Consider the following 20891-nt stretch of genomic DNA (forward strand, 5'->3'; position numbering starts at 1 on the left):
CCGCAAGGGAAGGGGGAGCCAATCAGGGAGGGGAGGAGAGGGAGGCAGCGGGCGGCGTGCCTCAGCCTCTGCCTCAGCCTCAGCCTCCGCCTCAGCCTCCACTTAAGCCTCGAGCGTGGGGCGAGGACGCCTCGTCCATATGGCCGTGCCCATGGCCGTCCACAGGAGCTGTTTGTTTGTCCTCCCTCCTGTCCCAGGCCGAGCCCCTCTCCCTCAGCTTAACTTCCACTGCTCCCTGCTGCCCAACAGTTCTGTTCCCTGCCCCGGTACCCCAGCACATCTGTACTCTGCCTTAAAATCACAAGGTTAAACAAGTGGGAAATGAGCTGCTTCGTGCTGTCTGTGTAAAGGCATGACACAAGTGGCTGGTTAGCCTAACAGCAATCCCAACCAAAACGAGATTCTGTGTGGAATTCAAATAATAGTATCTTTGGACCACATGGCCTTGCAGGTCTTTTCCAAGCTTAATGGAATATCCTAAGTTGAAAGGGACCCACAAGGATCATTGAGTACAACTCCTAAAAAACTCCTAGTTTTGCTGCCCCTTATTAGGGAAACAGCCTTTCAACCACTTTGCATTAAAGTTCATTCTCACATAAAAGAATTCTTTACATCTTATAAAAGCAATAGCAAAATGCAAACGTGCCCGGCTTATTGTGAGGTAAACTAATGCTCAACCACGGCAAGTATGATTCTATGAATAAAAATTTGAAGGAACCTGACAGAAGTCTACACAGTTTTATAGCAAAAATAACTCTGCTGCTTTGAGATCATAAAAATTAAGAAAAATAACTTTTGTGCTGCCTTGTTAATGCTGTGCCAGTAAACTGCGTGTGTGGAGCTGGCGGCCCGATGCCAAGCAGATCCCTACCTTGCACTACATCTGTAGCAGTGACCTGGAAGCTGCTGCAAAAATTCAGGTCAAGGATGAGTGGAGTCCTAAATAATAATGGCCAGAATGGTTGGTAGAAGTGTCGTATCCAAACTTAGTGAGCTTTAACCCAGCCAAACATAAAGCTGCCTGTCAAAGAACCAAGTGTGAAGGCTGTAACTGTTGAATAAAAGATTAAACCCTGGGAAGGTAATGGCTCTGAGAAGGATTTAAGGGTCACAATAAAGAAGCAATTAAATAAGGGCTCTTCTGTACAATGCTGTGGCAGAAAGAAAAGATTAATCGATGTATACACAATGGAATAAACCAATGCTTATTGTACTTCTCATGTTTGGCATCAACAACACCATCCGTAGGACAGTGCATACAGTTCTGGTTTTCATTTTTTGAAGAAGAATATTGGAAAATAAGAGAGTGCAAAACACAGAAGCAAAATGTTCTGGTGGTTGGAGAAAATGCATTACACTGGGAGGCTTTAAGAGCTCAAGCTGTTAAAAGTTATCTAAAAGGATTGAGAGGTGACTTGATTGTAGTGTATAAGAACATTCCTGGGGAAGAGTACAGGATATTAAAGGGCTCTTTAATCTATTGAAGAAAGGCATAATAAGCAGCAGTGGCTGGAGGCAAAAGCCAGACAAATTCAGATAGAAAATAAGACACACATTTTATATGGTTAACCACCAGAAAGCATTCCCAAGAGAAGCCAAGGATTTTCCATCGTTTTATGTCTTCTGCTGGAGATTAGATGTCTTTCTGAAAATCATTTTTTAGCCAAGCAGAAGTTACATTTCAGTTTACTGGATGAATATGGGTTGAAATCTGATGGTCCATGATACGCATCGTGTCAGGTTAATCTAGTGGGACCTTCATGGTTTAAATTGTAAATGCCAGAAGGAGACATTTCATTAATAACCATGAGCATTAGAATCATTTTTTTTTCCCTTGAAATACTTATGTTCCATAAAAAGCTGATCTGAATTAAACGTTCAACTGCAGGATATACTTACTGAGACATGATCTAGAGGTTTTGGCCTTTTGATTCCCAAATTTACCCTCTTGGGATTACTTAGAAAAAAAAAAATCTGCTTTTCCATTTAAATTTCTGAAGTAATAATAGATCCTTGCCTGGAAATTTCATATAAAATCTGTGTCATAATCATCCAAGAAACTTTTCACACCACGCATATCAATTATGTAAAATTGCCTCGAGGCCAAGAGAATCAGAATGCCCCAAATGAATCCTGATAGATTTCATGTTTTGTACGTTATATATATTTATATGTTGCATATGTTTGCATTACAGAGTCTTAACCTCACTTAAGGCATTATCATGATATAAGCAATTATATTACCAACGGAGTAGCTGCTATTACAGAAAGAGGGATGAATGAAATATAAATAAGATTTCAGTTCAGCAGCTTGGCAGAGAAACAGGAAAAAGAAAAAAAAAAAAAACTAAACTAAAAACACCCCTGAAATGGTACATGATAAATTTTCCATCTTCCAATTTCTCTGCCTCCTGAGAAACGTGTAATGCTAATCCTGCAGGACGTATGTGCTTCCTAATTTAAATGCTTCCCTTCTTTCTGGCTCTTGAGCAGAAAATGTAAAAACGGGAGCTGAAAAACAAGCTGCCTTCTTCTTTTGTGTTTTCTTCCCAGAGTCAAGCCACAATCTCCCCTTAAACCCAGAACATAACTGAAATCTGTTAATTAACTTAATGATGAATTCTGGAATGAGATCTGAATTTTGGAATGAGATCTGAATAACTGTGCAGGGAAAAAATTCACAGTGGTTACAAAGGATGTAGTGAGACTTGTCTTTATGGTATGTACTTGGTAACTCTTAAAAAAAGCTGGAAGTGTTTGCATGCGTGGTTGAAACTTGTTTACTTTGCCTTTGAACTATTAGTGTGAAAATTGCACGACATTGAAACTGAAGAAGCTTTTATATTACCTTTGTGTATTTGAAGTGAATAACTGCTGCAGTGGGCACTTGGGAGGAGCATGGAGTGCTCCCTGCAACTGAGCTTTCCCAGAAAATGTCTCCTCGTGCTGTCTGCAATAGATGGCCCCAAAACCGTTCTGAATACCTTACAGCTTACCGTGCAAGTGCCCTCCGAGCGTGACACCCGTAACACGTGCACTTTCCAAAGATGCCTAGCAAACCGACGTGCTCGCAGCCTCATTCCCACGGGCCATAGGTATTCAACCAGACAGCTGCGGGAAGGGCTGGCAAAGGAGGTGCGGAACACGGCATGCTCACAGTTGCTGCTGCGGCCACCCTGCCAACGTGACAGAAGCAGAATCAGTACTTCATTTATTAAGCAGAAAATCTCACTTGGTATCCATGTGGATGGCCACTGCTTACTGCTTGTGTTTAAGTTGCTGGTTCTGCCTTACAAAACTCTAACGCTTGGAGAAGAGTTTATCTCCATCATCGGCAGCCAGCTGGTTTTCTCTCCCAGCATAATTGAAGGAGCAGGTGGCAGGGCATTCTCCAGGACTGTGGGACTTGTTTTCTGTCATTAACTGAAATTGCTCAAATTTGGTCATCTTTTTGTGCAAAAAGCATCTATTTGGTAGCAATTTTTGAAGAGAATTAAAGTCATTTCCCGGCATGATGAAGGTTAGAAAGGAGTGTCTGTAGAGGTCTAAATGGCTTGATTCCTGGTGAAATGATTATTCTAAGGCTTCTAGGGTTTTCTTATATTACTAATGATATTAAAGTGCCTACAGTCAGAGGCAGGCTTCCTTTTAGGTAATTTTGAATATAAATGAAAAAATATATGGTAATCACACCAGGGTTATTTATTTTTTTAAGAAATTTGGTGAGTTCAGTACTCAGATTTGATTCATCACAAGATTTAATCTTGAAAAATATATGGGAGAATAAGGAAATTGATATTATTTCCAATTCATATGGCTTACCGTAAGCAAAAACAAACAAACAAACAAAACAGAGTGCTTTCATTTATTCCTGAGTACAAGGAATGTAATGGCTATGTTATTCTCAATGGGTGAGGCTAAGAGTTCCGTATGTAAGAGTGCCTTTTTATTCTTTGTTTGCTTTTATAACACTTTCACTGTGTAATTGGCTTTTGTAAATTTGCTGAATTCTTCAGGCGAGTATCACTGTTCACACACTACTAAATTCCTGCAGTATTTTGGTATGATAGGGCAAGGTCACTGGGTGCCTGGGAAATTTGATCTGTTGGTAGGCCAGATAAACTGAATCACGATGGCCCAAGGAACATTAATTTAGTGACAGCAACAAAAGCAGAAAGCCCAAGCTGTGTTTGAATGGAGGATGTTTTGTTTTCAGAGCTACTTTTGGATTTTCCAGGGAACGGAGAAAGGTGGCATCAGTGCACCCCTAGTTTAGCGCGGAGGGGCAGAGCACATGTTCATGTGTCACAGGACATACTTCTTATTACACTGCTGCCTCGTTTGGATGAGGGCCGAGCGTGCCCATCATCACTGAATCAGCCCAGCTGCTCTGGTGTTGCTTTTCCTCCATGTGCCTACGTTGGCACGTGGTCTTGGAAATGTGGTGACAGGTAACTGCAGGCAGATGCGGGGCACACAGTGTTATCATTTGCTACAACAAATGAGAACACAAAGTTGGAAATAAGCAATAAAAGAGACTGCAGTGATAGGATCTCCTCGGCAAAGTCATTCTAGGAATGCAGTTGTTATATTCGTTTTCATTCTTTTGTGATCTTAAATCCATCTATTTAACTATGTCACGTACCAATTCAAACATAACTCAAATAAGGTGACCTTATGTGAGGCACGTTTCTGTTTTATTAAAAATGAGATTATTCAATTTTTTCAAATTATTTTAAATATATGTCCTCAACAGTAGCATCAGATTGTCTTTCGGTCATTAACTGGTAACTCCTCAGAACTACTTCACAAGGGATTGGAAGGCGTAATTCCTCCCCCCTCCACTTTACAACTGGGGAAGAGATACAGACTTGTAACAATTTCATTACACTTCAATTTCTTCCAATTTCCCAGGTTCCCATAATTTTAATTATTTTAACTGTGTAATCTACTTTCTCTGTGGTGGGAAAATGGAAATTTGCCTCCTGTGGTGTCTCAAAGAGACTAGCAAGTCTTGAAGCAACCAACCAACAAACAAACAAACAAAAACCCATGTCTTTTTGCCTCTTAGGCCCAGGATTTGGGACTCAAAACAATTAAATTTGGGAAGGCTGGGGAGAGGTTGGTTGCTTTGTGGGTGGTGGTTGGGGTTTGTTTGCTCTCTTTTTTTTTTTTTTTTCAGAAACAAGAACTCAGAAAGAGAGGAGGACGTTTGGATTTTGGCTTCTTCAAATGCTTGGGATAATAATGCTTAGTGGTGGATGCGAAACTCTCATTTCTAGAAGGTGTTTCTTTTCTCTGACTACCAGGGATTAAACGGCAGGATTGTTTGTTTTGTACTTGGAATAGCTGACTGCCTTTGTTCCCATGCTCTCCTTTATTATCCGCTACATTTATGCATGGAAGGGACAAACAAGTTACTAACCCTGTGTATGCACCCGTGTAGGTACCATCTATCATTACATTACATTATAGCTATATTTTGTTACTAACAGGACATCAGAGAAGGGGTAGAATAAAAAATACACTTGTGCACAGCTTTTAATCAAGCCAGAACCCTGAATTCTAGGGTTCCTTCTTCCACACATCATCTGAGCATTTGTGGTTATACAATTCTTGCAGCCTATCACTGTAATTTCTGCAGATCCTTCGAAGATCTTTGTTCTCATTAAGAGAGGAGTCAGTTCTTCCATACATACTCCCATCAACTGCAATTCCTGCATGTCCGGTGGAATTTTGGGTGTAAGAGCAGGGGTCACATCAGTGCTGTGCTGCCGGGGAAATGACTGCCCAGCACCCCTGACTGCGGGAAGCGGCTTCTTGTTGGAGCTTGCAGGGATCAGGACAGACCCTCCCATTGCAGGAGTTAGAGCTACACCAAAAATAAGAGGTGCCTTTTCAAGAGGCTAGACGTGTTCTAATTACTGGAAGTCATCAGCGGGATACACCACACGCTGCACTACCGGAAAGGAAATCTTGGGAATCAACCTGCATAGCCGGAGCAGGAGAGTTTACCGAGTGGCATCCAAGGACATCAAAGGGAGGAGAAAGGTAGCGAGTTCAAATCCTGCCATCAAGCTCAGAAGTTCATGTGGGAGAAACTAGGCAAGGCAAGAATGCTGAAATAAGTCAGAAGGGAATGGAGATTTTAAACGATATGAGAATTGGGATGTGAAGCGTAAGATGTGCAGCAGATGGGAATTTGCCTTAGCATGCACAGTTGCATGTTTTAATCAGTTCTGGGGCTTTTTTCTTGGAAAATCCCAAATTGCTCAGATTATGAAATGGATTCATGTTTAAGGGTGTGTCAAGGTACTCATCATCGGAGTAGGAGTGAAAGCTTCCCTAGGGTTCTTTCTGACAACGTTTGCTCATTTTCTATCCAGAGGTGAAAAAGAAGCCACAATTTGTGGAATATGTTCATAAATCATGGGAATTACGAATTCTCTTGGGTTTCAGAAGCGCTATTTGTAACCATAGATGTTATTACAAATGAGGTCATCCATATTATAACAAAGATCTGATCTGCAGCCAAAAAAAAGTGTGTGAGCACATGAAGCACTGTAGTATTTTCAATTTAACCTTCAAACCACAATCTAGAGGCCAAAGTTAAGCCTGTAGACTCCCTCTGCAATGCCATGGGGAAGGCAGGTCCCTTGACAGGCAGTCCAGGAAGTCTACAGGCTGATGAGGGAGCTGTCGGGAGCCAGCTGATAGCAAACCAGATATGAGGATGGCTCTGAAACCCTGTCCCACACCCACACAGGGCTACAGATGAGATAACTTGAGTTTTGTGCCACACTGGATCTAGGACAACTACTGATGGTAGTTAGTTAGTAGTATTATAAATAATTGGGTAGAGCTCACTGTTTTGCAGGGTAGGATGCCCACTTTTAGTGTAACTGCTTAGTGGTTAGAGCTCTTGCCTGGGAAGGACATTTCTAAGCCTTTTCTAAAATGTGATTGCCAATATTAACTCATTCTCACTATGGTTCTGTGCATTGCAGGTGAATTGAGAACATCTACAACATCACCAAGAGCCTTCTCCTTTCAATCTGCTGAAAACACCAGCGAGCCACCTCTCTTGATCTCCCATCTTTGGGATATTACACGCTCCCTGTCCTGGGGAGGGCCTCAGGAAAAGGCCAGGTGCTCTCAACACACATGAGGCTGCTCACAACAATGTACTTGCCTTACCACTGCACCCTTTTCCAGATAATGCAACCCATGCATCCCAGGGCAATTCAGAACCTGTGTAACGAGTATCTTGAATGTAACCAGTAGTTCTGCAGGCTTGAGCTCTCCAGGTAGCATGATCATCGCTGTTTTTCTTAATTACACAGAAAGTGCTTAGAATTATGTGGGTGTCTGTGATATTTCCTCAAATGTAAATTAAGCCTTAAAAATATAATAACGAGATGAGTAATTACAATTTTAGGGGTAGCTGAGTTAAAATACATAGGAGAGTTCTACGACTTGCCCTCAGACATCCTAGTTCTTAAGTAAGTAAGTGCACTGTCACGATGGATGGCTTCCACAATACCGCTTTGCATACCAGAAATGGGACTCGGCTGAATCCACTGGGCCAGGTTCAAGAAAACTACCTGTAAACCTCCTGCTGGGGCAGCTGTCTGACCCCAGGGGTAGTGAGAATTCCCACTACCTACTTGTTTGTCCTGGCAGCTGCCCAGGTCTCTAAACCAGAGTGCCCAGGTCACTAAACCGTAGTGCCTTGGACTGCCCAGGCAGCAGTGACAGGTAGGGCCAGGCACAAAGCAAAGACGTGTCCATGTTTTGCCTGAAACCCTGGGGAATCCCCCTTGGCTGGGCAGCTCGGAGCCTCATGGCATAGTTCAGCATGGTTTGCAGAGAAACCATGAGAAGAGAAGCAGCAGGGATCGTCATTCCCATAACAGCTTAGTGAGAGTCGTCACCTAGGGAGTGGGAAATCTAAATTTAGTTTCAGCTGAGCCTGATGGGATGCAACCTACTCAGGGCTCAGAGTGCTGTAGCCACCAGGCTATGGCATAATCCAGGGCATTGCATCTTGCATGCCTGCGCCTGAATTCAGACTGTTGGCTGTAAAATGCAGAGGGCTAGGAGATCTAGCAAGACAGTGCATGATTTGCAGTTTGGCAGTCGGGGATGTAGGAGCTCCTTATTTGATGGAGCTTAACTCCTTTGGCTGAAAAGGGGGGCAGAGACTCTCGATTAGGTGATCTGAATCAACAGGTACTGGGAGTTGCAATACTTGTGTTGGAGCCTTCCTAAATCCTGCCCTTGGACCTCACTGGGATTAGTCATGCAAAGAAAGTTAAGCAGCCGTAGGTTTGGAGTCGGGGTATGTGAGTGGTTGGAACTGGCCAAGAACAAAGGGCTGCTGATTCACAGAGCTGTGATGCAACCGTGCTTAAAGCACAACCAGGATGCAGGAGCTCTGCGTTAATTTGCCTGCACATCTTCTGATGCCCCCCTTGTGATCTGCTGTGGCTGCTGAGAAGCAAGCAGTAAAATGTGATGTACAGTAAGGGAAGCATATCTTGAAGCAGTTATTCATTTTGGAGGGAGTGTGAGACTGTGTATCTGTTTGATCTCTGTATTTAGAAATGAGTTGTTAATAACAAACCGTGACTGGAGGAGCTTGGAATATAGGTTCAACAGATGAGAGGCAGAGCGTTTTTGGGATTGTTTGGTTTTGCACCTTTACTGTGCTAGAAACTGCATACTGTTGAAGAAGGAGCTTTTAAAAGCAGCTTAGCTGACAACAAGGGAAGACAAAATGCTATTCATGAAAGGGCTGGAGTTATCACACTCACCTCATATTCATTTTTGCCATTTTTATGGCTAAACTCATGCTTTTCTCCTTATTTCTTGCAGTTTGAAAATGCTTACTTTCTGTAATGTGTTTTTGCCTTGTATGGCTGTCCTGCTGTCCACCTCTTTATATCTAGATATAGATGTATACATACACATGTACACCTCTTTTAATGTGTTTTATTATCATTGGCTCCATCTGCTTTCTCACCTGCTTTTGTTTGGTGGAAACTTAACCCAAGCGTGCAGTCAGGAGAACTCCTAAAACACTATCTGGTTTTGCACACAAACTGTACAACCGCTTCTGTGCTACTCTTTAATCCTACCAGGACCAGTGGAGCACTCAGTTTCCTGGTCACAGGGTGGTACCAAGGCTGTACTATTATATTTCAGCATGTTTTTTCTCGCTGTTTAACTGCCAGCTGAAGAAAGGCACTGGCGGAGCCCTGGTGACGATGACAGCAGCAAGAGCAAAATTTAGTTTGTTCTGGAAAAAATAAAATAAAAATCCAGGCAGAATCACTCTTAATAGTGTTGTTTCTTTGCAGGCTATGGCTTGTAAGTTCTGCCTAGGGCAGGATCTTCCTCATGTATTTCTGGTTAACTTGGACTTTGTTAAGATGCAGGAGACACAGAGTGACCCCGTTGCTTGAGGACAATCATGAGTCCTTGGATGAGCATGACAATAATTATCCAATATCATTTACAAAACCAAATTGTAAACAAAGCTTAACTAAAATGATAAGGCTTTGTAGATAGAATCACAGGTTTGTGCACGTTATACAATATGAAAATAGAGCTGACCCTTCTGTCCTAGAGAAACTTGCAGCCTCTGAGTCCACAAGCTTTGTGGTCACCGTAACGCCAGCTTGCTCTCTGTTCCATCCAGAGAATAATGGAGAGAACAAGAAAAGCCCAGCGCGGCGATGACTAGCAGCACTCTTTTAAGTGCAGATTTAGTAAGAACACCTTGGAACACCTTCTTAGCTCAGCAAAATCACTGCCCTCCCACAGAATGCTCACTAGAGCAGAACCAGGACTTTTGTACCCAGAAAGAAATGGCATCTAGATGGTGCAAGAGGCCGTTCATCATGCAGCTATTGCACACCACCTTCAGTGAAATCCTGGCAAACAGCCCTTCGCCCAAGTGGCTGACTCTACCTTTCTCGTTTTAAAAAAAATGCAGTATTTTTTCTATATCTTAACAAGCTGGTTTGATTTTTTGAAACAAGTGCTTGGAAAAGTTACTCTACCAGATGTCAGGCTCTCTTAACATGAGCTTGGTGTCTGCCAGGGCGCAGTCTTACAGCAACCCAACAACCTGAGCAGATCAGCCCCGAAACTAAAATGCAGGTGTATTTGCCAGGGCATGCAAAATAATTGCAGGACAGCCTGAAACCAGAGTAAATCACAAATCCAAAATTCAGATCAGATTCTCTGTAAGTCTGCCTAAGTTTTATTATCTGTATCCCTGAACCTGGGCCATGTCTTCAAAAAATCTGGCATGACTTACAGCTTTTGGCTTAACTGGATTAAAAACACAAGTTTAGAACGTTTATATAAATAGTCATTTATTGCCTTCTGGCTTCGGCTGCATTTTTGGCTACATACAATTACTAATACAAACGCTCTTTTCAAGCAGAGATGGAGGAAGCCTGTATGCATGAACCTTAGGAAAAATAAAAATATAAACTTAGAAAATCACCTTTTACTTTAAGGTTTTTTTTTTGAAAGTTTGGGGCACTCTCTGTAGGTTTTCAGTACAAAGTGATCTCTGAAGTTAAGCAGGCACATTGAGCTCCCACATACATAATTACAAAAAAAGTAAAATAAAAAATTACCACCTCTATGTAACTCTTTGTCATGAAATACTTAATATCCAGTGCAGATACTGACCAGTGCTCTGACTCTGCAAGGAGTTATCTTTACGCATCAGGTTCACAGGTCCCCTTGAAGTCCAGAGGGCTGAACACATCCGAACCTTGGCAAGGGCATAAAATGTTTGAAATGAGCTTTGGGAAGCCCGTGGGACTCCTGCTGCAAGAACGAAGATGCAGTTCACTTTCTTAGTGTTGAAATGCTCTCTGCAAAGACGGTAAAGGTAAGAACTATAAATAGGTTGAGATATAAAGAAATTATTTAGGCCCAGGTTGAGAGTTGCTTAATGGGCCTCCGGGGCCCTCCTAGCTCTAAATAAAGCTTAGAGGAGCCAGAAGTCTTTAACGCCTCCGAAAGGCGTTATGTTGTTACCAGGAGGTGAAAACGTTATCAAGTGCTTTCTCCTCTCTGTGCTTCTGTGACAACAACAGGGAAATGAGGACACGATTTCCTTCGTAGATCAGCCGATGAGGAGTGCCAGAAGAGCTGTTTTCAATCAATTTCTCAGCTGCATTTGTGAATAATTTCCACATAGCCTTTCAGACACAGGAGCCTTCATACCCCTATACAAAAACATGATTTCACTGAAACCTCTGATGTATCCTTGCCATCAACAACTGAAATCTGAAGTACAAATTGCCGCACAGCCCTTGATAAAACAAAACGGGTACTTGGTAAGAGGGGTTTTCAAACTCTTCCCCATATGCTCTAAAAACGCTTGAAGGAGAAGTGTAGAGGGTACAAGATTATAACGTTTGTTCCTTGTGCTGGAACATTGCTGTCAAACTCCTATTCACGCCAGCTAACTATGCCAAAACCATAAAAACCAGTGCACCAGAGCATGCACCCATCCCGTGCTTGGCATCAGAGTCCTTCACAGAGGCACACAACCGGAGCAGGTCATTCTGAAGGTGACAGGAGGAGAGGAACACCTGCTGTCAGAAACACCAAACCCCCAGCAGCGTACGCCATTTTCTCATGGCCAAGAACCACAGAGTCTGTGGTGGGCAACTCTGAGGGCTGGGAGTAGGGCAGGCCCTGGGTGCAGGAGGTGGCCCAGGCCGCACTGGGAGAGGTGTCCCTCTGGAGAGGTGTCCCTCTGGAGAAGTGTCCATCTCCCAGGGCTTACACTTCCCCACAGCCCTCTACCGAACTCTTCACACCCAGATTTGCTGCGGGTCAGGAGCCAGCCCTTGGCATGCAGGCCCCACTTCTCCCTGCACTATCTGCTCTGGCCTGTGGCCACGACCAGCTCAGAAGAGAGGGCAAAATTTCTTGAAGTGTTTAAAAACCAGGCACAACTGGGTTTTAAGGAGCTCGCTTAAGGAGTTTTTAAGCACGGCACCCTTCCAAAGGAGGCTTCAGGCACATGAGCAAAGCTCCGTGAGATAGAGAAGGGAAAAGATGGCATTTCACCTGAAAAAAAAAATGGTATAAAGAGCCCAGCTGACAGAGGAGTGCAAAGTCTGGTTTAAAAAAACAAAAATCACAGGACAACATTTGCAGATGTGGGCACAAGGGGGGGTGGCTGCAAAATGCTTAGCTAAAAGGCGGCAGTGAAAAGTCACAGAATGTGTTTTTAATTATTCTGGCTGGGAAAATATATAGAGATGAAGGGAAGGGCATGTTTGCAGAGATAATACAGCTGGAGAGACAGCCAAGAGATCAGAGGTTGTCACCAGTCGGCCAGTGCCTTTCCCCTGGTGAAACCAGGCGCTGCAGCACCCCCAGCAGCCAGGAGCTCCACGCTGGGCAGGTGCTGGAACTGCACGGGGGCAGAGCGAGGGCACCCGATGTGGAGCAGGGACCCCAGCACGATAAATGAAAGCTGCCGAGGTCTTTTGGTTAGAGTTTTGGTTACAGCTTGCACACGGCAACACGCACAAGCAGCGTTGCATCAAGGCAAAGAAGTTGTCAGTTGGATTTTCACATTCTCTTGCCAGGCTAAGTCCATCTCTGCTGATTATCTGGAGGTGGGAGCCATCTATTAAATGGGTAATCAGATCCAAACCCTGCTCTCTTTTCTATTTTCTAAAACAGGGGCTTTCCAGCCTTTCCAGCAGAAGCTGGCTTTCCTCTTTGAAATCTTACCTGATGTGTGTAAAATCAGTTGCAGGCTTAGCCCCCCTTAAAATCTACGTGTGAATCCCATGTGTGTCACTGAGTTCTGCCTCGAAGGGTTATTGATGCGGATTTTCATGCCACTGAAGTGTACTTGTCAGGAGAGAGCTCCGAGCTTCTCTTCTGCCAATATGTGGCCATTTTTGTAATAGAAAAGGAGTCAAATATGTGAAAGGAAAAATATATATATGTCTGGAGTTTATGAGCAAGGTAAATTCTGAGCTCATCTGCCAAACTTTTGATGTCTCTCTGGTCTCTCTCTGAACAACTCAGCAGGGTTGTGCTTCCAGTAAAATACTTGCTACTTGACATGGCCAAACCTACAGAAAAAAATATGTATTTGTTTTGTTTTGTTTTAGTTTTTATGCAAATGTGGATTTGTGGCTCTTCTCCTTCCCTCAGACCTGTTGTGTACTCCTCACCTCTTACCAATAAGCTCATCGGGGCTTTTCTTTTTGGAAAAATAATGAGACATCAATTAGAAAAAGTTATAACTGGAAAAAAGATACTATCAGTAACCAGACATTTTCAGGGTTTATAAGTGAGTGAAGTTCTGTAGTTAAAAAGATATCTGCAGCAAAGTAAAATCTCTGAAATATGAAGGCTAGATTTATTCTTTTTTTTTTTTTTTCAAATTATTATAAAATACTTTGCAAATTTTCATAGTTCTATTCAAATATGTCTGAGCAGATACCTTGTGCTACTCAAAATCTAGAGCTATAGCTAGCTAGCTATTAACTAACGAAACAGAACATCAGAGGGACAGACAAGGGATCTGAAAAGATTTCACTGTAAGCATATGGAGAGTTTAAGAATTTACATGCTGAATGATGTCTCAGTTTCCTTCTCTGCTTTCCAGCAGTTTGCTGGTTGCGTGTGAGAGCAGGGACTTTGAAGAAGGCAGTGTAAAACCCTGGGTAGAAAAGCTGAATCTGGTGGTACAGGGACGTGGTGCCCAGCAGGAGGGCGTGCGTCTGAGCTACAGGGACAGGTTGGGTCTCACACAGGGGCACCATGCTGTGGCATGCCATGAGGGCTATTTGCTGTTAGTCGTTGGAGTCTGGAATGCATATTACACAAACAGGAAACCCACAAACATGTTAAATAAATCGTCCAAAGGACAGCACTACAAAACTATGTGTTGGCTCGCTGCCTGTCTTATATATGTTGTGTAAACAATAAAATTGTTTAGATCTATTTCAGAGAATTAAAAGAGCATGAAATGAGTCTGTGTTATTTTTCTTGCCAGATCAGCTCAGGAAAAGCACTGTCTGAAAGCTGTATCCCAGCTCTGGATACCACTGATTATTTTCTTGAAGCTAATTTCTACATCTCTTAAAAAGAATTGGGAAAGCCATCCAATTTGGGAAAACAAAACAAATTCACCCTCCTAGCAGAAGGCTGGGGGGTGAGATGGATCAGGACAACACAAGAAAGTCTACCTCTCAAGAAAGGCTGAGAAGAGCCAGCGAATTATCACAACAGCTCAATTTTTTGGGGACTCTTCACATTTGTGCAAGCAACGGAGAGTCATTGCAAGGGCCGGGGTGAAGGCGCAGCTCCTCTCAGTATATCAATGATTAAACCCAAGCCTTTGTAAAGAGTAACAGAATAGGTGGTGTGTTCTTATCTAAATGGCGTATAATCATCAAAATGTGAAGTTGCAACCCATATGCTGGAGGCTTGGTTTTCATAACGTCAAGGTCTTTGTAGCTATGTGCTCAAACTGTATTGTTTTCCCATTTACCCACTTTTTTCCCATTTACCCATTCCCATTACCCTAAATCCCACTGAGCCATTTACAGGCTCAAAAACTGTGGGTGAACACCCAGATCAGGGGGTTTTGTAAACACGGGGGGATTAGTTCACATATGTATGCAAATACCTGAATTACACAGACAGACCTTGCAGAATCCTTCAGCCTGTTCTGGGGATTTAGTGGGGACAGGGGGAGGGAGAAGGGGGACACCATGCAAGCTGCATCTGGGATGTATGTCTACTAGAAATTGTGGGATCATGCAAGCAACCTTCCTGCAGGCCCCCTGTGAGATGTGAATCCAGCTCTGGGGACTCAGCAAACCTCACTGCCACCTGCCTCGAACATCGCAGCACAGAAAGGGAGACTCTGAAGGTGGAACCTCTTTAGGCAAATGAATTTCATCTTCAGAACGGGAGGCTTAACAAGTCAAGCTAGGCAATTAGAGTAATTACCCATAAATGTTCAGTTTTTTAAATATGTCTGTATACACACCCCAGGCCTGATGGTCGCTACAGGTAGTAACTGCATAAAATGTGCTGATCCTGGTGTCAAATAAATCACAGCATTTATGAAATCACGCTGACAGAATTGCATCTGTGGAGCTCAAGGAGGAGGGGAGACATGTAGGGAAATAGCCAGCAGCACAGGCATTGCCCCGGCCAGCATGGGGCTGGGAGGTCGGGATACGGGAGTGGGGAGCAAGGAAAACTAACCCGACATCTGGCTTGTGCACACTGCGACCTGCTCAGGATCATGGGGTGTTGCTCTGAAGACACCTCGTTTCTTTCTTCTTCCTGCAGTACTTGGCCACAGAAAGCCCTTCAGGCGTCCCGAGGCAGGAACAATGTGGGTGAGGAGAAACCTAACCCAGTGGGATGGAAATTTGTGGCAAAAAATAAAAGGGACCAGGGCTGAAAATTCTGGAAATGTGCCCTGTTTGTAGGGTTGTGAGGAGCAGCATTCCCAGCCTGTGTGCAAAAGCTTTGTAATATTGCTTGGAGTAAGTTAGTCTGCTTTCCAGATGAAGGTGAAGAGAAACTTATGTGAGAGTGAGAGTGCACACACGAGCCTCCCAGGACACTCACCTTTGGCTTTCTGTGCTCATTAAAGTTAATTAGAATGGGAGGCTAATTTAGGGGATGGGTATGGGTGTCTGTGTGTCAGAGTGCCTGGAAGCTCTGGCAGTGGTACACCGACTCAACCTTTCTGTTCACTGAGTATTTCCAGAGGTGCAGCAGCTGAAATCTCGGTGAACTGTCCCCACGAACTCTTCCCACGTGCCCAGATCCCTGCGTGACCGCAGGATACGTGCAGTGGGTCCTCTGCTCTCCACAACCCCTCGGGCCCTGGCTGCACATTCAGTACAACTGCTTCATTCCCATCCCCAAAACGGGGGATTTATTATCAAATCTCACCCACATGGGCACCAGGGGCATGAAGGAAACCTCACACGCTGCAGGTAGCCCACAAGCGTTACACTAAGCGGTGTTCTTGTCTGCAGATCCCCTCGCTGACATGGGGACTCCGTATTGATTGTGCTTTATGGGTACAAGGTGGGGATGAAAATAAGCAAAAAGGAGCTCTGCTTCTTGGCCACCTCTATCGGGAAATGTGAGAGATTTCCTGACTCTCGGCAGCCAACTCAGTTATCAGCGTGAGCAGCCGTGTAGAGGCAAGGGGAGCTCTGCATTTGTGAGCTGAGCGATAACAGCGATGGAAAAGGGGGGTGGGACCGAGAGGCGTTCGCTCAGTAATGCTCAGGCTGCCTGCAGGCTGCGGGGAGCTGTGAGGCACCAGCCAGCACTCGTAGGGTGGCAGAACCTCTTCCAGCCTCCCTGTTTGTGCTGGGCAGAACGCAGTGCCAGTGCGTGTATGTCTGCTGTGTGCCTGGGGTGGGTGCTGGTGTGCCAGCACGGGCTTCTGCAAACTGAAAGCACATACAGAAATTACACATATGGTAAGTCTGAAACACTGACACCCTTCTGCCCAGAGACAATGCTGTCTGAGTTGGTGTTCAGTCTCCAGATCTGGTATTTGAGACCAGAAGTGAATACTATAAGGCACTCAAATGCAGGCATGATTGCCTGTTTGATATGCATCTCTATTTCCATGCAGTTCACTCTGCTCTGTTCCAAGCAAACAAAACTTGCTATGGGCAGGGGATACTTTTGGCTTCTTTCAGCAGCTGCATGTGTGAGGTTTTGCTGACGGAGTATCAGGTTTGTGTCCCAACAAAGCCTTAACAAAGCATCCAACAGCAAAGGCAAACAAAAGTTGAAGAAAAAAAAGACATGGAGATGTAACAAGTAAAATCATGTATGGTTGCAAGGACGTGGGACACTGGGAACTGCTATTGAGGACAATTTGCCTCGAAAAAAGCTACTGCAGTGGAAATCACTTCAGAAAGCCCCTCCTGATGCCCATGTTTCCGTGGGCTGGCCACAGGGTATGGATGAGGAGGGTGCAGCGTCCCTCTACATTTACATCCTGCTCCTCTCATGGGAAGGCAGGGACCTTTCAGGGTCTGTGAGCTTGCTGCAGCCCTGAAAGGGGTATTGTGAGACACAGAACTCTTTATTCAGGGAGAGGCTTTATTACCTATTTAATACACTTGCAGAGCAGAAAACATGAGTCAAGTATTTACCCAGAGATTTAGCCTGAACACTATAGTAATCCTGAATAATCCCAACATTTTATATTTGGTTTAGGTTTTAACCTGAACTGAGGAATGCTTTAGCTCTCTGTGTAACTGAAATCATTATTTAAGGCCTTGATTAAATGTGGGGAGTGCACATTATTTTTTATCTTTGTCAAAAAAAAATGTCATGTTTTCTAAATTTTCTTTGCAGCCATAAGAATCTTCTTTTTAAGGAACTCCTTAAATAAATGAAAACTAGACATTTTCTTCTACATATTGCTAAAGTATATGCCTTATTTGATTACAGGTTTGTTAAAAGTCAAGGCAAAAAACAGAGTTTTCACAGTTTCCCAGGCCATGCTCTTTGCACAGCTCGTGGGACCGACATCCCCACCACAGCTGCCTCACAGTCACCTTTCCTTGGGGAAGCCCCTGGTGCTTTCCATGGAAGCTGCTTTTGTCTCTATTTCTCTTATAGGAAATCTGGAACTTGGAGGCAAATTTAACCAGAAAGGAGTTGATACAGTTTAAAGGCCTGACATGCAACGGCATTTTCCAAGCAGGATGCTTATGGCTAGACCTTACGCACTTTGAGTTGCAAAAGCACAAAAAATCTTAAACACTCCCAATCTGTCACAGTTTTCCAGCTTCCCTTGATGATGGTGGGGGTTTGTCTGTGTCCTGGCATGACGGACAGCAGAGAGGAGCAGGTTTTCCTGGTACCCCACCGTGGGCTTTCCCACCTTAGTCTCACACACGTATCTGAGCCACAGGAGGCTCGCCATTCCCTTCCACATCGTTCCCTTTATCAGGGCTATAAATCTGCCTATTGCTTTTACAGGTTTCTAGGGAAACACTTCCTCTTTAATTTCTCTTCTGATCCAACTTCTTGGCAAATCATCCTTCAAAGGCACCCAGGGAGGCACGGAGCACATTCATAAAAATCCCATCTCAGCTTTTCTCAGCTAACGCCAGACATGACTGCAGGGGAGTGATGCTTAGTGTGTGCCACTGGTCCATGTTTACACGAGCCATGGAGTCATGAAATGGGCAAAAGATAGGTTTCAGCTCAACAACAGGACCGCTTCCTTCTACTGTTTTAGCCTGGCAGATTTCAAGCCAGGAAATGAAAGTTTGATCCCGTGATGTTTCAGACATGGCAAAAAGCAGTGTGGCGGGTCTCAGTGCTGGGAACCGACCCTCCAGCCCTTCTTCCCTTACTGCGTGGAGGAACCCAGGGCCAGGCACCACTTATAAACCAGCTGGGTTTACACCTACATCGTTTTGGTAGGTGCCTCTCCATCAGCTGGCAACAGCGGTGGTGATTCCTCGGCGCGGCCCCGCTAGGTGTCAGCGTTGCTTCTGCGAACTGCGGGACCCGGCACAAACACCGGGATCCTTGCGGCTCTTAATTGGATTTGGTCTTTTGGAAATGGGGCTGATTGTAACTAAATAGGAGCCTCAGCCGCCTCGGTTTAACCCCGCCGTAATATCCCGACGTCTGCAGTGCCTGTGTCCTGGAGGAGGGGGGTCCTGCCTTCCGCAAGAGCCTGCTCAGCAGGAACCGACAGAGTCTGTCCGTTATTGTGTTTGATCAATACCTGGTTAAGAAAAATGATTGAAAATGGAAAAAGAAATAAAATTTGTTTTCTTCCTCTTGACCTAAGAAAGGAAGGAAGACAGATGAGGTTGAGAGTTATCATTTCTGAAGTACTGAAATCCACAAAAAAAGTCCAAATACAATTACAGAAAATGCTCCTTTACTTAATTAATCCATTCATTTTAATATTTTAAAAGGGTAACTTCTTTGTGTATTTTCAAGACATTTAAGATACATTGTTCAGTAAAAATAAATTTTAAAGCAGATATTTACTCATTTTAAATCGTAACTCAACCTCCATCCAGTCTGACCCACGTGGAAACTAATCTTCCTTAAAAAAAGCATCATTCATCATTTCTAATAGTTTTATTTAAAAGATAATTAGGAATCTGAATAAATGCATATAAAATGCAGACTCTCTTGAATAAGTAAAGGCTACAGTTACCCTCCTGGTTAGTCACACCTAATTAACGCTAGCTGTCACTGAAATCTACCCTTCTTTAACAATTGAAATAACCATGGAGACTCAACATAAAATGAAAATAAATATCCCAGACAGATTTTTATCTTTATTTTAACCAAGGTTTCCTGATTGTTGAACTCTGCGAAATCATCTTTTCAATCTGTCCCTGGAATATACAGTTAATTGCCTCTTCTAAACACAATGCACAGTAGGCAATTACCCTTTTGCGTCTACATATCTGGATTCAGCCTTTTCATTAAATTGTAATTATAAGCAATCTTCAAAGTTGCCATCAAAATGAAGGATTAGCAGCACTGAAAATGAAGGTTTAATGGCATGAACTAAATATCAGCTGTGCACAACTTCTCTTTGCACTTCTGGCTTTTCACCCCATTCCCATTTCACTTCTGGACTCACCTGAAGTGAACAAGGAGCACGGAGCCAAATTATGCAGTGAACTTTGTTATTAAAACAGTGTGGAATAATACTTCGAAGTTGAAATACTTGATATTTACATTTTGTTTTGATCCGTGGTAGCAGTGGAATAAAAGCATCTCTGTGTCACACAGGGCTTTCTTGGTGGCACATGCAAGTGACCGATCTCATTGCTCCAAGAAGCACGTTCCCCCACATCCAGATTACCTTTGCTTAGACACGCAAGAGTTGAGCTTCATCCTGAGATATTTTCTTTTATCAGGTACTGTTTATAGAAATACAGTGTGCATGTCTGCCTGCAGCTTGTTTTGTATCACCTGGAGAGACCTTGACCTGGCTCCTCACCCCAGGTCAGTGACACATCTGTTTCGCTGCACGCCTAATTGTCACCACTGGTGTCCTCCCGCTGGCTGGCATTGCAGCTCTTACTGTGGCCCCACTCTGCTGTGCCTGAGCCCAGCCATGCTGGAGGGGTGACTTTAGGGTACGGCTCAGCTCATCGAACCACCGGTGAATCCAGTTCTCCTTATCCCCACCTTGCTTTGGTGCACACCAGCACGGTGAGGCAGGGAGCTAAACCAGCCTAGCCAGAAGCTGATTCTATTCTTTGCAAGGAGCTGTTGGCTGTTTTAGCTCTGTGGGTGGTGAGATCGCAGCGTGGTCCGTGAGTCCTGCCCAGCCACATGTGCCGTCAGATTGATCAGAAAACATCCCAGAAACTACCTCTATAGAAGAGTTGTTTTCTGTTGGATCTGCTGGTTGAGCTGACCCACTCAGGGGCCTCTCATCACCAGACCTGGTGTAAGAAGGAAGCAGGGGGCACAGACGGGGCAGCTTGGCATGGTATTCCCCCTCTGCGACCACCCTGCTTAGATCAGCTTGAACTAAAGTGGCTCATACTCACCTACATGGATAGAGCTGCTAGGTGCGGCAGCCTGTTCCCCCTTTTCTGATCCATCAGCCATGCACCCATGTGTTGTATCTGGTCACCCAATTGAAAACCACCTACATGCCTTCCTCGGGGACATTTTTCAGCTGTGTTGGCTCATTCAGGCTGGGATTTATGGCTCTCACAAGTGCCAGTCCCAGTGTCAAGTAGGCATGAAGACCACCCAAGCTGGAGGTGGTGGGGAAGGACAGAAATGCTTCCTGGAGCAGCGGTGAGGTCCTATGTCAACCATGC

Source organism: Cygnus olor, chromosome 5 (genome assembly GCF_009769625.2).
Source record: "Cygnus olor isolate bCygOlo1 chromosome 5, bCygOlo1.pri.v2, whole genome shotgun sequence".
NCBI classification, from domain to species: domain Eukaryota; kingdom Metazoa; phylum Chordata; class Aves; order Anseriformes; family Anatidae; genus Cygnus; species Cygnus olor.